Here is a 16,566-nt window from a genome sequence, read left to right as displayed (position 1 = left end):
TTTAGAAAGTTTGCTTTTTTGCTTTTTCCTATTTTTTAGGAAGTTTTGTTTTTGGCATTTTTAGCCCGATCCCCGGTATGGCTATTTTTAGAAAGTTTTTCCTATTTTTTAGGGATGTCTTCTTTTTGCTTTTGCGGGATGCAAACCTAGGGTTTACACTTGTACCACTGACCAGCTTCGATCGGAACTCGAAAATTCCAAGTTTTGACCTAAAAAAGCTGAATCCCTAGATTTTAGGCTTTTTGCTTTTTCCGGGATGCAAACCTAGGGTTTACACTTGTACCACTGACTAGCTTTGACCGGAACTCGAAAATTCCAATTTTTGACCTAAAAAAGCTGAATCCCTAGATTTTATTCTTTTTGCTTTTTTCGGGATGCAAACCTAGGGTTTACACTTGTACCACTGACCAGCTTCGACCGGAACTTGAAAATTTCAAGTTTCGATCTAAAAAGCTAAATCCCTAGATTTTAGGCTTTGTGCTGCTTCAGATGATCCACCTAAGCATGGATTTCAAATTTCGAGTTAATCCGGTTAAATTAGATTAAACTGTGGAATTTTGAAGTTTCTCTGAAAATTATGCTAAGTTTGGCTAACAAAGGTTTTTGAAGTATTTTTGCAGGTTCAAACCCCACCACGATGCAAGAGAGGCCATGAAGGAGCCTTGCCTAAAGTCCGCCATGCCTTAGAAGGCGGTGTGGGTGCTCAGTCTAAAGTCCGCCATGCCTTTGGGAGGTCACATGGGTGCCAAGCCAAAAGTCTGCCATGCATTTGGGGGTCATGTGGGAGACACCTTCAAAGTTCGCCCAAGCATGTGGAGAGATAGAAGAGCCAAGTCCGCCAAGGTTAGGAGGGTCATGAGGAGGGACCTTCAAAGTTCGCCCCATGCCTTTGCCAAAATTTTGCCTTGAAGAGAGCTATGAGGGGAGCCTTCCAAAGTCCGCCCAAGCAAGAAGAGGGATGCCTAAAGTCCGTCCAAGTGATGGAGGAGCACACCTCAAAGTCCGCCAAGGCTAGAGGGGCCATGAAGGAGCTAACACCAAAGTTCGCCAAGGCTAGAGGGGCCATGAAGGAGCTAACACCAAAGTCCGCCCAAGGTGGAGCACTCTCCAAAGTCCGCCCCATGCCTTTGGGAGGTCACATGAGTGCCAAGTCCCAAGTCCGCCAAAGAAAAAGGAGGCCATGAAGGTCCTTACTCCAAAGTCCGCCCCACCTAGAGAGGCCATGGAGGAGGCAACACCAAAGTCCGCCAAGGCGAAGGAGGCCATGTGAGAGCAAGGGTCGAAATCCGCCCCAATGCCTTAGCCAAATTTTCACTTTAATGGAGGCCATGAAGGAGTTCTAGCCAAAGTCCGCCATACCTTGGAGAGGTTGGCAAAGTGCGCCAAAACTTGAAAATGGAAATTCAAAATTCAAAAAAATCCACTTACACATTGAAAAGTCAAACAAAGATGCTAGTGATGTCACTAAATCCACTGGGATTTCAAAATTAAATCCAAAATGAAGAAATATCTAAATAAAAAAAAAAATCCTCAAAATAAATCCAAAATGGAAAGTTTTTTTTGAGAATATTGAGAGAATATTAAAAAATTATTGAGATATTAATTCAAAATGGAAAGTTTTTTTTTGAAAGGGAATATTGGAGGATTGATGAATATCTTCAAACTTAAATCAAAATGGAAAGTTTTTTTTAGAATTAGAAGTATGAGTTGGATGATTTTAGGGGTTTTGCTTAACCTTGTCTACAAATACTTCATTATCAAATTCATTATTACACCAAGAAGTTCAAAATTACTAAGGAGAGCTTAGTAAAGTATGTCAGTTTGAAGATCATCTGGAGAAAATTCTAGATATTGTTGGAAGTGGGATAATATTTTTGGCAGAAGGCTTACAGATTTCTGGAGAAAGGCATCTTTTCTGAATTTTCTGAATATTTTGGAGAAAAGTCTAGCCTTACTCCTATCCAAGTCAGAGGTGAAATTAAAATTGTGAATTTTCTGAATATTTTCCAGAATTTAATAAATGATTTTTTCAAAAATTTTGGAAAAAGAAAATCATTTTTTTTTGGCTAAGTATGAATTTTTTTTGAAAGTTTTAACAGTTGATGGTGACTTCAACCGACCTCAAGGCTGAGGGTCTGGAGGTGAAAATTCAATTTTTGTGGCTAAGTATGAGAGTGAAAAATGGAAAATTTTCCAACACTTAGCCATTTCGCGGCCCTGTTATTTTTTTTCGAAATTTTGCAGAAATTTTCTAACTTAAAGTTTTCATCATTCATCTGCAGGTCTTAAGCACCATGAAGTTCCAGGTAGATAAAGATGCTCCTCCAGAGTCGAGGATGACTTCCAAGTGGAAGAACATCAACGACACCAACCTCAGACACATCAACTTGAGGGAGTTTAAGAAGCGAATGTTTGGTCTGGACAACCTTGTGCCTACCACCATTGCGCGAAAAATGATGAAGAGTGGTATCGTGCACGCTGCCGGCTTCCTCCCCACCATGCAGTGCAATGAACTAGTAGTTGAATGTGCCAAACACTATAACCCCATCAGTAAGGATATTGTTGCACCTGATGGAAGAGTGCTGGCGAATGTCAGTGATGAGGCCATCAGAGAAGCCTTCAGGATCCCTGAGTACCACAACGCAGTATATATGATCAAGAACGAAGCTGACAGTCTGTACCACGATCACCTGGAAGAATATGATGCCATAGTTAATCATTCCTGGTTAGACAAGCCGAGGAAGGGCGCCTCCAAACTCCAGAGAAAGAGCCTAGTGCGAGCATACTTCAAGGAGGACATTGGGGACATGATTGTCTTGCTCAATAGAATAATAGGAAATCCTCAGGGAGCTCCATTCGAACCCTGGAAGTATTATTTCATTAACGAAATAATCAATGGAGTAAAAATGATAGACTGGGCCCATATGATCAGTGACAACCTAGACAGCCAGCTAAGGAATTTGGAGGCGAATAGGACTTTCTTCATGAGTTCTTACTTGTTCTATTCTTTAGCCAGGACCTACAGGTACAGAGGTCTCACTTGTAGAGGAGAAGTTGGGAACAAGGAGAACCAATTTCCGGTATATGATTGCTATCCCCAGCTCCATATGGAGGAGAAGTTCCATTTCAAAAGGGTGAATGATGCCTTCCTGATGCACATTACCTGGACCCTTCAAGGTGGCCTGCACCAGAGGTTCTCTCAAGAGTCTATGGACTTCATCGGTCGGTTCAGGTGTTGGTACATCCAATGTCCAAAGTTCACTTACCTCTGAATTCAGGGATTCTCTGGGCCCCCATACAAGCTTCCAGCTTACCCTACCAACCGAGTGGTGTTGCTTGAGGTTGTGAGACAATTGGAGGAGTATATAGTGATTCAAAGGGATAAGCAGAAGAAGGCAGGGACATCCTCACTTACAATTGGTAATGGGCTGGAAACATGTCCATCATCATAGGCTGCAGCTACCGCTGAGAAAGAACTGGCCTGGTATCCCTTCTACCAATACAAGGCAAGAAAAGATTTTGATCCATTCCATAGGATAAAGAAGATCGAAGGGACAACGTTTGAGCACAGACTGGATCTGGAAGACTATTGGGCTAATGCAGCCGATATTTTTGAGATCCGGAAGAGGTTCTGGTCAAGAATTTCTTTAAGTATGGTGAGAGCAATGGAAGTATTCAAAGTTGCCGATCAGGTAGAAGAATGCCTAGAACTTCAGCAGCCGGGTTTTGAGAAGATGAAAAATGAATCTTTAGTCTTGATAGATTGGACAAAGGGAGAAAAATCAGATCTAGTAGACCTCACGAGGTCGGTGGTTGAGTACTCAAGGTGGTGGGCGTCTGAAAAGACAAAACAGTTGAAGGCCAAAGGTGTGGTTCTAACTTATGAATTAATGGGAGTACATGATACTCTGTCCGTCCATCCTTGTACCTCCATCGGTGATGCTCGGAATCCAGAAAGTGTTGGATCTCGAAAGAGAAAGGAGTTGGGTGGAAGCTCCACAAAGGTCACAGGGAAAAGGGCTGTAGGTGAGAGAAGAGAATCCAGCGAAAGTCACTCCATCCTAAGTGCTGCTTCCATTGTGCCTGATCAAAGCACAATTGGGGAGCAAGAGATGAACATCTATGTGATTGATGATGAAGTAAGAGTGCTTTCCCAGCCAGTTGAGGGAGTGGTGGAGAAGGTCTTCCGAACTCCAGACAAGGGGCAGATTGAAGCCCCTACAATCTTCTTGGATGGCATACCAGTGAACCCAGGAGAAGCAGACGATGAGTTTGATCAGAACACTGTAGAACAATCAACCATTCCTGATTGGCTGAGAGCAAGGATAAAGGCCAAGGTTCCCAAGGATGCCCACTCAACCGAGGAGGTTACTGCAGCATTCCTGGAGAAGGTGAATGAACCCGCTATAGCTAAACCGCCCAAACCAGCCAGGAAGTTTTCCCTGATTCAGAGAGACAGTGCCGGATTCAGGACAGTCCAGATAGCAGTGCCCAAAGAAGGGAAGACTAGGGACAATGTCACCGCAGATGACTACAAGATTACCACCATAGAGATGGGTAAGCCTACCCAGGACCAGGAAATCCAATATTTTGATGACTCCTGCAACGTTCTAAAGACGAGGCTGACTCATGAAAAAGAAAAGAGGAAGAAAGTGGAAGAAGAGAACCAGCAGTGGAAGAAGCATGTTCTCCATCTTACCAGCCCGCTCAACCATGAAGTCTCAGCTACTCCACCACAGCCTCTTCAGCAGGGATCAATGAAGGACTATGATGATATGAAGGGATCATACATTCAAGAAAAGGAGTGGATTTCAGACGCTGTGATACGTGCTGACACCCTGGTAGAAAACTTAGTATCAGCACATGAGGCAACTTCTTTGTTGATTGATCGTATCCAGGATCTAGCATCCAATTGGGAAGAAGTGGATGAAATTCAGAATGAAATACTCCCTCACCTGAAGGTTATCCGAGGCATGTCAAAGAAGAGCTTAGTGGATGCAGGCATCATACAGACAGGAGACAGGTACGACTTCGGCATGTGGTACTATGCTCTGGTCACTCGGATTGAGGTTCTGAAGAAATCCGAGACCAAGTGTTTTGAGACAGAGGCAAGGGTTAGAGAGATCCTGGGTAAGGTATTCCGTGTGGCGTTAGAGATCTGGCAAAAGGAAAGCCTAAGGGAGAAGCATTTACAAGCAGAGAACCTGAGAGCCAGGATTCAGGCAAGCTTCTTCCGAGATTCAGGGATGATTAACAAAGGTGATCTTTCGAAGATTGCAAACTTCCTCTCCATTGATGACAACTTCCTCACCCAAGCAGTGGAGTGGGAAGGCATCCTTGCCACATGCGCCGACGATGTGGATCTCATTGACTTCCAGATTGGCGGTTTGCCAAGTGTCACCATGGAGGAGGTCAAGCTCGTGGTGTCCAGATACGTTGAATCTCTGAAAGAGAAAAGTGGCCACTCACCTCAGTAAAATTAGCAGCTGCGCCACTTGTCACTCTTTCATTTGCTTGAACTAATAGTATTTCGGGAAACCCTAATTAGGTTTTAGGACTTTCAATCTTGGCCCTTGATCACTATCTGATCTCGGCCATTCATTTATTTTTGAGAAACTATATAAGGTTGCCTCCTCTCATTTGAAAAGGGTGAGGTTTTTGATGTATTGTTGCTTAAGGTCATTTCCAGATAATATATTGCATGTGCGCTGCTTTGTAATCTCTATTATTTGAATGATTTGCATGGTTTCAATTGCCTCAACACTTAGAAATAATTTAGATTTGCTTTCATTGTTGTTAATTTGAATGAAGGATTTGATAAGTATCAATTGATGGTGTATTTCCGCTCATACTTTTGGTAAATGGATGATTTCCATTCTACCGTGCAAAGTTAGTTTGAGCCCATCCCCTGTGCATCCCAACATCTCGATCATAAGCACAACCCATTGAAGATTGCACCGGCCTTGTGTAGTTGTCCCTAGTGTGGCGAAGCAAGGTTTGGTTTCTCGAAAGCACCCAGTTGATACTGTCTCCAGAATTCGTGGGATTAGATTAGCCTTCCTGAACCCTATCTTTTTTTCCTTTTCTTTTGAAAGTCTAAATCCCAGAAAATCCCCCCTAAAAAAGAAGAAGAGCCTAAAAATTGCTAAATCCATCTAAGTCCAGCAGTTCAAGAATACTTGTCAAACGTAAGTCCCCCTTGAAAATTTCAGCATACACTACCCAAGAAGCTATTCCACTAAAGTCGCTTGTTTGCACATATAGACCTTGGAATCAGTAGTGATTTTTCAGGAGAGGATAGAATACTTTCGGGTATCCTATCCTAACGTTTGGTAGATGATAAAACAGACACCAACAAGTCTATATATACCTCCATGGAATATTGTTTTGCAAAACATATATTTTGTTTGCCCCTTTCCTTGCCCTGGAAAATCCTCATGATATTTCCAAGCAGGGTCCTTTCTAATGGGGGTTCTAGAAGCTGAAGTAGACATTTTAGGATAGTTTTGTGAAACTTGAAGTTGAGGCAAAGAATAAAGTGAAGTTTGCTGCAATAAAACATTACAAATACAAAATAAAACTATACATAGTACATACATTCAAAAAAACTAAAGTAGGGTTTGTCAAACCCCACTTTAAAAAAAAAGAAATTTACAAACGCTACATAGTACAACACTACAACTACATACTACATGCTACATACAAAAGATTTTGAAAGAAAATCTAAAACTTTTCAAAATAAATGAATAGAAAATGGAATTTTTGCATACAAGAAACAAACTAATCTTCAAAACAACAATCTTACCTCTTACAACAAGCTTGAAATGAGCTGCAAAGTCTTCCTATCCAACTCTTGATGCACCAAATCCAAACACAATGCAGCTCCAATGTGACAAATTGAAGAAAACTTGAGCTTCCTCCTTGCTGATTTTTCTTCTATGCACCCTTGTTTTTCTTCCCAACTCACTTTACTCCTTTTTTTGCAAGTGAATGAAATGAAGGTCACTTTTAGGGATATGAGATAATTAACAAAAAAAAACAGAACTGAAAAAACATTGCAAACTATTTTTTTTTTGTCTTTATGTTTAGTTTGACGCCGGTCGAGTCTGGGGCTCGGGACTCGCCGAGTTTGGCGAGTTTGAGTCAAACTCGCCAACTCGGCGAGTCTGTCGAGTACGAGTCTGAGTCCGAGTCCCTAGGACTCGCCGAGCATGACTCGGACTCGGACTCGGACTCGCCAAGTTCAGGTGAGTCTGGGTGAGTCCTGTTTCTCTGCTTCCATCTCATCTGCCTATCTAGCCTTCTTAGTCACCCGTTTTGTTTGCTTTCTTGACAATGTTGACTGTTTTATTCGGGGACACATGCTTGCCGTAGAGATGTTCGTGCGCCGTGTGTTCGTCTCTCGAATATGGAGTCCAAAGGTGGCCGTTGAGGTGTGACACCCACTAATTCTAGTAGTGTAGTGCCTCTTGTGTGCAATGACGTCGGGATTCTTTCTAGGTCTTTATTTGTTGTCTTTTTCTCTTCATTTCTCCTTATATCTTCTTGGGTTCTCTGCTAGCTATCTTTTGTGCTTCGTGACTAGTGTCTACATCTTGTCCATCATTAACACGTCCGTTGTTGCATTACCACCATTGTTGTAGCTTCACATCTTTGATGCTTTAGTTCTTATCCTTGCTCTAACAAGCTTCCCACTTCTTGGTGTTGAAGGGGAGTTTCTTTTTCCTCTTTGATTGCATTTTTCGTTGGATTATCTTTGTTAGCATAATGTTTTGTGTCATTTCTTTTATCATTATCATTTTATCTATCTATCAATCTTCGCTATCCGTGGCAGTGGAAATACCAAAATGGGGGTCTGATTGTGGCAAACCTCTAAATAATAACCATTTTGTCTTCGTTCTTTTGTGTGCATGTTCATCAAAAGAGAGGCGTTGCATTGTCTGGAAGCTTCATTAGCGGGACCCTTTGTGAATTTCTTCCTTCCTTCCCTATCCTTTCGTTCGTTGTTTTTAGTTAGTTAGTTTCTTCTTGTTGTTTAATGTATTAAATATTTAAACATTGATAGCTGGTCACTTCTGCATTTGTTTTTTACAACCTTCGCACCTTGTCCGTACAAGACGCTAGTGTGTTGTGCTGTTGTCCTCAATTTGCGTGTGCATCTTGGATAGAGAGCTTGTAGAGTTCACCCAAACGATCTCTGTTATTAGCGTTTTCAGGGTCTACAGTAAAAATATTTTTATCTGTCACCAGTAACTAGTTTCGTGTTTTATTTAGTTGTAGTGAGTTAACTTAGAGGTCAGAGGACTTCGAAGGGTGCTCCGAGTGGAGAGGAAGTTAATGATTCGTTGAGAGGTTTGACCACCTTTTGCAGCGGTTCACTTTTCCTACTCTACAAATACCTCCTACAATTGCATATTAAACATCCCTGCAATGCTAGTAGTCCCTTTCTTTCTAGGGTAGAATGCTCTCTCTTTAACTCTCTATTGGTTTGGGTAGGGAATGACATACTAAGTTACATAGTCTCAATTAGCATACCGTCATTTCTCTCTTCCTCTTCTATCCACAACCTAGTCACTTGGACCTTCTTAGCTAGGGTTATTTTTTAATAGCCTTTTATCTCTTGTCCAATAATGCCCAAAAGATGAGAAAAAACCCCTGTGTAGCTGCTCCTATAGTCTTTGTTGCACAAATGACATAGCCACACTCTACTCACACTTGAATTTTTCTTGTCTTTGTTTATAGATTCGGCAAGTTGTTAGGGACTTGTTGATGTGTGTTTTATGCACATAACATTTCAGAATAAAATACCAAAGGCAATCTACCCTGTCTTGAACAAAATCACCTCAGATGCTAAGAATGAGATCAACTAAAATGATTCCAAGGTTTCTACATGTCAGGTCTTGACGAGTGGGTAACTCAATGGTCGATGTGAATTCTTGTGTTCACTTGGGGACTTACGCAAATGTTTGGATTATCTTCTTCGATCACGAAGATGCGGAATAGGTGTACTGACAACTTAAGATTTATCAATATGGCTTTGGATTTATTTCTTACTAAAAAATGGGCAAAAGGAATAGGGTTCAGGAAATCTATTATAGGCCTAGGAATGTAGGAAATGATGAACAGATCTAGTGGAATCAAACTAGGCAAGGTCTCACAAATAGGTATTGACATAAGCTTAGTGCAATCGTCTAAGGTATACTTAAGGATTTTTCAGACTATCACCATCCAAGTTGATGCTTGTCAACGGACGCATAATAGTTGAAGTTAAGCTTACTCAAATTCCTAGTTGACCATACAAGGCGCACTTACTAGCGACAAGAGGCTAGTGGTATGGACTAAGGATTCCACACAAAATATGTTCAACAAATCTTTCACTCAATCTAAAATACATGAAAAATAAATTCTAATCTAATTTGGAAGAATTGAGAACCATGAATGCAAATCACCAACAACTGAACAATGATTATGATTCAAATAGCTGTAGCATATACCAACAATTCTACAAATACTCTCTTACAAATGAGAGGCAATGAGGTATATATAGTCTCTTACAAAATGGATGGCCTAGATTGATTCAAGATCAACGACCAAGATCATGCCAACAAAACCCTAGAATTGCCCTAATTAGGGTTTACATAAAAAATGGTGTCACCAACATATGGCGCAATAAAAAGACACCTAGAAGATTCCTCCCTGCATCTCTCTCTCTCCTAGCATACTCCAAGAATCTAGCTAATACTGAATCTAACTCCATGGAAATGCTAGGCAAGGTATCCTGCTGTAAATCAATCACATCCAGTGAATCCGAGCAAGCATCCAAAGTGTTGTCCCAGTCTGGTATAAACTTCTGCGAACTATGAACTTGAATCAACAAAGAGACCAAGTCATCCATCTGACTCTTCTTCAAAGAGTCCAACTGACAAAAATACATAAACTTCATCTTGTCTCTTAATTCGGCTAAGTGTAAACCACTAGCATCACTAACATCAACACCCAATAATTCCTCAATCGAGGCAAGGATCTTCATCTGAATGTCCTGAATCAATCCCTCCATCTCCATACAACTCGATTGGGCGTTCTCATAAGTTGATCTCTTCACGGTCAATGCGCAATACCACCCATAGAAATCGTATCTGTCTCCACTGTGCATAATGTTCTCGCTGACCAAGGTGGAATGATGAATCTTCTTCAAAGCCTGGAGGCGTGGAATAGTCTTCTCTTGAATAGGCCGGAATTCTTCCCAAACTCCCTCCAAATACTAGATTCTAAACACGAGCCCGGTTGTCCTATCATATGCATGGACAAACTGAGTAAGGAAATTATCTGCCTGCTTTCTTGCACTCTCAACCCACTTTTCCACCTCCGAGAGTTTATCTCTCGCTGCCTCATAGTGTGAATGTATTCCATGGTCAACATTAATAGGGGAAATAAGGGTGGGATTTTCATGCCTTATCCCTGCAATATACTCTCTGAGTCTGATATTCTCTTCTTTGTACCTTTCCATCTTTGCAATTTCTGTCTAACCTTGCATCGATTGCCTTGAGGTTTTCACCAACCTCCTGAAACTCTTGCTCTCTGGATGTACGACCAAGGGCTACTGAAGTGATCTGGAAATCCATAGGAGTAGCAATGTCCGCTGTCATGCCTGCAATAGGAACATCAATCTGCGCAATCTGCATTCCTATCCTATCTCTAGCTATGTGCGACAAAATCTCAGCTGTCTTGGGTTCCTTCTCCTTAGCACTCCTAGCTAGGTAGTCATCAATGTCATCAATAGGCTGTGCCTCTATCATTTTCTTACTTTTCTCCATACTTCTCATCAACCAATCAGGAATAGCGGCCATCTCCATGCCATCATTGAGACACATTTCTCGATCAAGTACTCTCAATGCCGAGATAACATCATCATCATCATCTTCAGGATTATTCCTGGTCAAATCGTATATCTCATTTCCCAAACTAACTTCCGAAAGGATAGTAGGGGATCCCGACTAATCATCATTCTCATTTGGAGGTGCAGATGTCGCTGTGGCATGTAACTCCTGAATATTTTCTGGTAGTATCACTGTGTTGGAACACTACTGGGTTCCTTGTTTTGTTTTGTTATTTCAATCACTTTGATTGATGAGACACTGAGAGGTGGTGAAGGAGTGATAGGTGGAGGAATGATAGTCTTCTGTTTCTTCTTCTTTACCTCCTCATTCTTCTTCCCTCTGGCCCTAACTTCTCCTGGCATGCTCTTCCTTCTCTTTGGAGCTTGACTCTCTTCGTTTGCATGAATCCTAACATCACTGATAGTCCTCTGATCATCCTCAGAAGTAGACTCTTCTGGCTTCATCCTTTCATAAGTGAAGGGAAGACCCATATCAACTAACTTATTCATTTGTATATCTACCCATGCACGAGAGAAACTCAAGACCTCTCTCATCAATACATTCAGGTCATCCTTTCATAAGTGAAGGGAACACCCATATCAACTAACTTATTCATCTGTATAACTACCTATGCACGAGAGAAACTCAAGACCTCTCTCATCAATACATTCAGGTCAATCTCTTCTGATTTTGACCAATTAGGCATAAGATTGCCTTCTTCATTTCACTCTCATACTGTGGATGTGTATGATCTTTGTTATCTAACACCTGATCAGGAATGAGGAAAAGTCTGCACTTCCTCATGAAATCCACTGACATTCTGGACCACATTCATCTCTTCACTGCTTGCTCATCCATCAGGTTGGCTCAATAATCTTCTATGTCAACTTTGTGAATGGACTCTTTAAAGTTCCTTCCTACTTTTTCATCTGGATCACATCTTTCTCTTTTCTTATATGATGCGAATTGATAGAATGCAAGCTCCTCACTCGCAGTGCTGGCGGCTGAGGTAGACTGACAAACCTCTAACGTCTTCCTAACTGAAATAGGGAATGTCATGCCTTTCCTATGCTTCTCTCTCTGAATGGCATCAAACTCTAGAAGCTGTCTCACCACTTCCAACAAGATCATTCTGTTGGTCGGATACCTAGGAAGCCTGTAGGGTTCGGATTGAAACCCATGAATCTTAAGGTATGTGAAAGTGGGAAACTGAATATACCACGATCCATATTTATCTATTAGCTCTATTGCCTCCTTGGACAATCTTCTGTAGATTCCGCCTTGCAACATCCGCGTGATATACATAGTGAATGCATCATTCACTCTCTTCTAGTCTTCAATTTTATACATGCTCAACTGGGGGTAGCATTCATTACTCCTGAATTGTCCTTGTCCACTCTCGACTTCACCTTTGCATATCAATCCTCTGTATGAAATGAACCGTGCAAGCAAGTATACTAGGTAAGAAGTCATGGCGAATGACTTGGACCGCTCTACATTCCTCAGTTGAAAGTCTAGATTGTCACTTATAATCTTAGACCAATTTACCAATGTTCCTCTAAGACAATCCTGGATGAAGTAGAATATCCATCCATTGAAAATTGCACCCTGCGACATCCCCATCACTTTGTTGAGCAGGAATATTAAGTCGCTATACTCCTCTTTGAAGTCTGTGCACATGAGTGTCTTGGGAGCCTTGGAATGATGAAGCCTAGGCTCTATCATCCACTCTTTGTTTATCATATTCTTACAAGCACCCATCTTCTTCTTGTATCTTTCTGTATATTCATCCTTGTTCGCATCCTTCATGTCTGTTCCGTGTGGAATCCCGAACACCTTAGCAATAGCATCCTCAACAAGGTAGGCAATAACAACGCTCTTAGGAGTTTTGATCATTCGCGTGAGAGGATTATAACATCGTGCACAGTCCAGGATGAGCTCACTGCATTGTATGGATTGTGGAAATCCAGTGGCATGGAAAATACCACTCTTCATAATGTTCGCATATGCTGGGGAAGGAACTTGATTTCCGACTCCAAACATCCGCTGTCGCATCTGGTTTAGGTCTAAGAAATGCATGTTTGTATCGGTGATCTCCCTCCATCTGGATGAAATCTTGAGCTCCGGATAAAATCCAGTCTCTAGCATCTTCAGTAGTTCTTTCCTTTCCTTAAATCCGGACTTCGACATTGCACCTGTACGAAGCTTGAAGTTAGACTTAGGAAAATAAATAATTTTCTTGATAAAATTCCTGTCTTTCTAAAGATTTTAGCTAATTAGAGCATGAAGTTAGGAAAATAGTCCACACTCTTGGTAGATCTTGACAATTAGATTCAAAATGTGACAACGTTAAGGCATGGAAACCTTCTATGAAATTCATTAATACCTCCTTATACTTAGAAATTATGCAAACTAAAGTGCAAAGGAGTATACCAGATCAATGATGACTAATGAAAGGTGTGAAAGGTTGTGTTTTCACACAAAGTATGTCTGAGGACACCTTCCGCAGTCAACAATGGAGGTCACAAACCTGCAACTAATAAATTAACTTCTCAAAACATGTTGCAATCCTTCAAAAATATACACAAACTTGATAAAAATCAGTCTTAATGATGAAAATAATCAATCTTGGAAACATAAGTATGGCTGGTAAAAGATTAAATTTTGAGGACAAGCAGCCAATAACACAGTTGCAGACTGTGAGACAGCCTTCTAATGGTCTGAAAATGATCCCGGAATGCCCCCAAAATGTCTCCAAATGCAAATCGCTAAAGTTGCAGCTGGCTGGGCAATAAAAGTTAGAGTCTGAAAAATGAATGTGCAGCCAACAATGGAGGTCAAAACCTGAAGCAAACTCAGATCTGAGGCAAATGACAGCAAGTAGGGAGGCAAAGGTGTTATCAAACATGCATGGAATCCACCAAAGTATGCTCCAAACAAAAATCGAACTTTCCCAGCCATGGCGCCATTTCTAAATCTGAAAAAATGTCTTCAATGCATACTTCAATCTGCCAACAATGGTCTGAAAATGGTCTGAGAACAGCAAGCAATAATGGTAGACAAACTCGCCAAAGCCTCAAACACCAAAAATCGCCAATTTCCACCAAAAATCGCCAAACTCGGAAAATCGCCAAACTTGGGAAAAATCGAAAATCTGGAAATGATCTTCGATGGCGGCAATGCAAAGGATAGCCAAGCTGAAAAAAAAAAGAAAATGGAGAAAAGAATCCTCAATCCAACACTTCACTTCAACACTATGCCAAAAATCGCCTTTCATGGAGACACCTGGCAGATTTAATAATAAAATATTGCTAGAGACTCCTCTCTTATACTTGCTTTTGCCTTTCACTTTCACCACACAAGCAATGTGGGATAAAACACTTGCTTATGTACTTGTTTGGTAAAACCAACTTGCTTCTAAAAGGGTAAAAACATTAAATGCTTATTGCAAGTTATTTAATTTTTGTTTTTAAAATTTTAAATAATCGTTAATCATCATTTAAAAACAATTAAATGAGGCTCACTTATTAAATATTTCAATTTTAAGTCAAAATTGAACCTCAAGGGGAAAATCGATTTGGATAGGGATTAAAAAATCCCATTAAAATCACTTAAAACATCACAATATTCCCCACAAAGGAAAATCGATGGGAGTATGGATAAAAATCCATGCAAAAACTCATCAAAATGCATATAAAACAAGCCAGGGGAAAATCGACAGGGGCATGGACAAGGAATCCACACTCCAAATTCTCTTCATTTGCAAAAAACACTCCTCGGTGGAATTTCGACCTCAGTCTGGATGAAAATCCGGACTTAAAACTCATCAAAATGCTCTCAATGGAAAATCGACTTGGGTATGGACCAGAGAAACAAAAATCGCCATGAATCGCCTAAACTCGGCGAGTCTGAGTCTGAGTCATGCTCGCCTAGTCTCTGGGACTCGGACTCGGACTTGTCCGAGTCTGGCGAGCAAAATCGCCAGACTCGCCAAGTTGGCGAGTTTGGCTTGGCGAGTCCTGAGCCCCAAACTCGGCTACTAGTTGGGTTAGTGTTGTGACGTTTTCACACATCGCCCCATTGCAAATGGGGACCCTTGCTTTTTTGCTTTTTAGGGTTTGTTCTTTAGGTTTTTTAGGGTTTTTTTAGTTAGCCTTTGCATTTTGAGTGTCGCCCAGGTGATCAATAGGATAGCGAGTCCGGCTTGAGTGATGTCCTGATCCTGAAATTTGGCTAAGTCTGGAATGTCCTGATCCTGAAATTTGACTAAGTCTGAAAACTGAAAAAACCTCCAAAAACTAGATTTTGCAATATAACTCCTGGAGGTCTGAAACCACTCTCAAACATCCTGAAAGTATATATGGAATATAACTTAAAGTTCTTCTTTCTTATACTTAAATGTTATATTCCATAAAAATTATCCTGATAGAGAGTTCGAAAAGTCAAATTTCGCTCCTGTCCTTTACTGAGGATCCAGAGCGAATTTCGCTCCTGTCCCTCCCAGGAGGACCAAGGCGAATCGCTCCTGTCCCTCGCCAAGGGTCCAGAGCGAAAATGCTTAGTTGAGCCATTCCTGACCTTGTTTGGACGAATTGAGACATCAAAAGCATGGTGAAGGGTGAAATGAGCATGATAGAGCATCCAGACTTGATAAAAAAAAATGAAATGATGAGGTTTTTGCCTAGAAGGTCAAATTCGCTCCTGTCCCTCACTAAAGGACCAGAGCGATTTTCTTTAGATACACAATTTTAGACCTTTTTTGGACATTAACTTTTATTCATAGCATTAAGTAAGATGATATCTTCCTTAGCCAAGACATTTTTTGATGAAAATTGTAACGATTTGGCCTAGAGAGCAAATTTCGCTCCTGTCCCTCAGTGAAGGACCGGAGCTTAAAGTCTGACATTGCTTTGTCCTCGCAGGATTTTAATGACTTAACGATTTGAAGAGGTCCAAGGAGATGCATTTTATCAAATGAATATAACTTGAAGTACCGTCGTGAAGGAGAATGACCCAAGATGTAAAAATCGCCCCTGTCCCTCAGCCAGGGACCAGGGCGAAGTTCTTTGTAGCTCCCGTCCCTCTCCCAGGGACCAGAGTGAAATCCTTCATAGGGCATGTTCTGGACGAAGATCAAGCAAGTTTTTGGTTTGAAGGCAAGAAAAGATGTGACTTGAGCCCGTTGAAGATAAATTGAAGATTATGAAACGTCAACAAGGGACCTAAATGCCCAAGTTCGCTCCTGTCCCTCAGGCAGGGACCAGGGCGATTTTTGTCTTAGACAAATTTCTTGCCAAGTTACAATGAATTCCAAGGCATGGATGAATGAAAGGGGACATTACGAGACCGTTGAAGATAAATTTGGAAGCTGGCGAAGTGTGATGGAGACTACAAGTACAAATTCGCTCCTGTCCCTCTCCAAGGGACCAGGGCGATATCTTAGTTATGTTGCCTTTTCCTCCAAATTCAAGACACTTCAAGGCGAAGTACAAGGTGGCAAAGATGTTTTAAGGTGTCTCAATCAAGCACAAAGTTACGAAGATCACCAAAGTGAAAGATTTGCATCAAGACACCTAATTCGCTCCTGTCCCTTGGGAAGGGACCAGAGCGATATTTCCATAAAGGCATAGATTTCAAAAGTTTCAAGCGTCCAAGGTGTTCAAAGGGACTTCATTCTACGCAATGAAAG

General features: G+C 41.2%; 1 protein-coding gene across 6 annotated transcripts in view; it reads left to right on the top strand.

Annotated features, from left to right (window-relative positions):
* The window catches only part of LOC131042116 (uncharacterized), a 137,552-nt gene that overhangs the window by 75,005 nt on the left and 45,981 nt on the right, over positions 1-16,566 (top strand). The gene's annotated exons all lie outside the window — the stretch shown is intronic.

This window comes from Cryptomeria japonica, chromosome 10 (genome assembly GCF_030272615.1).
Source record: "Cryptomeria japonica chromosome 10, Sugi_1.0, whole genome shotgun sequence".
In the NCBI taxonomy this organism is placed as follows: domain Eukaryota; kingdom Viridiplantae; phylum Streptophyta; class Pinopsida; order Cupressales; family Cupressaceae; genus Cryptomeria; species Cryptomeria japonica.
This window is presented reverse-complemented; position numbering and strand designations above follow the sequence as displayed.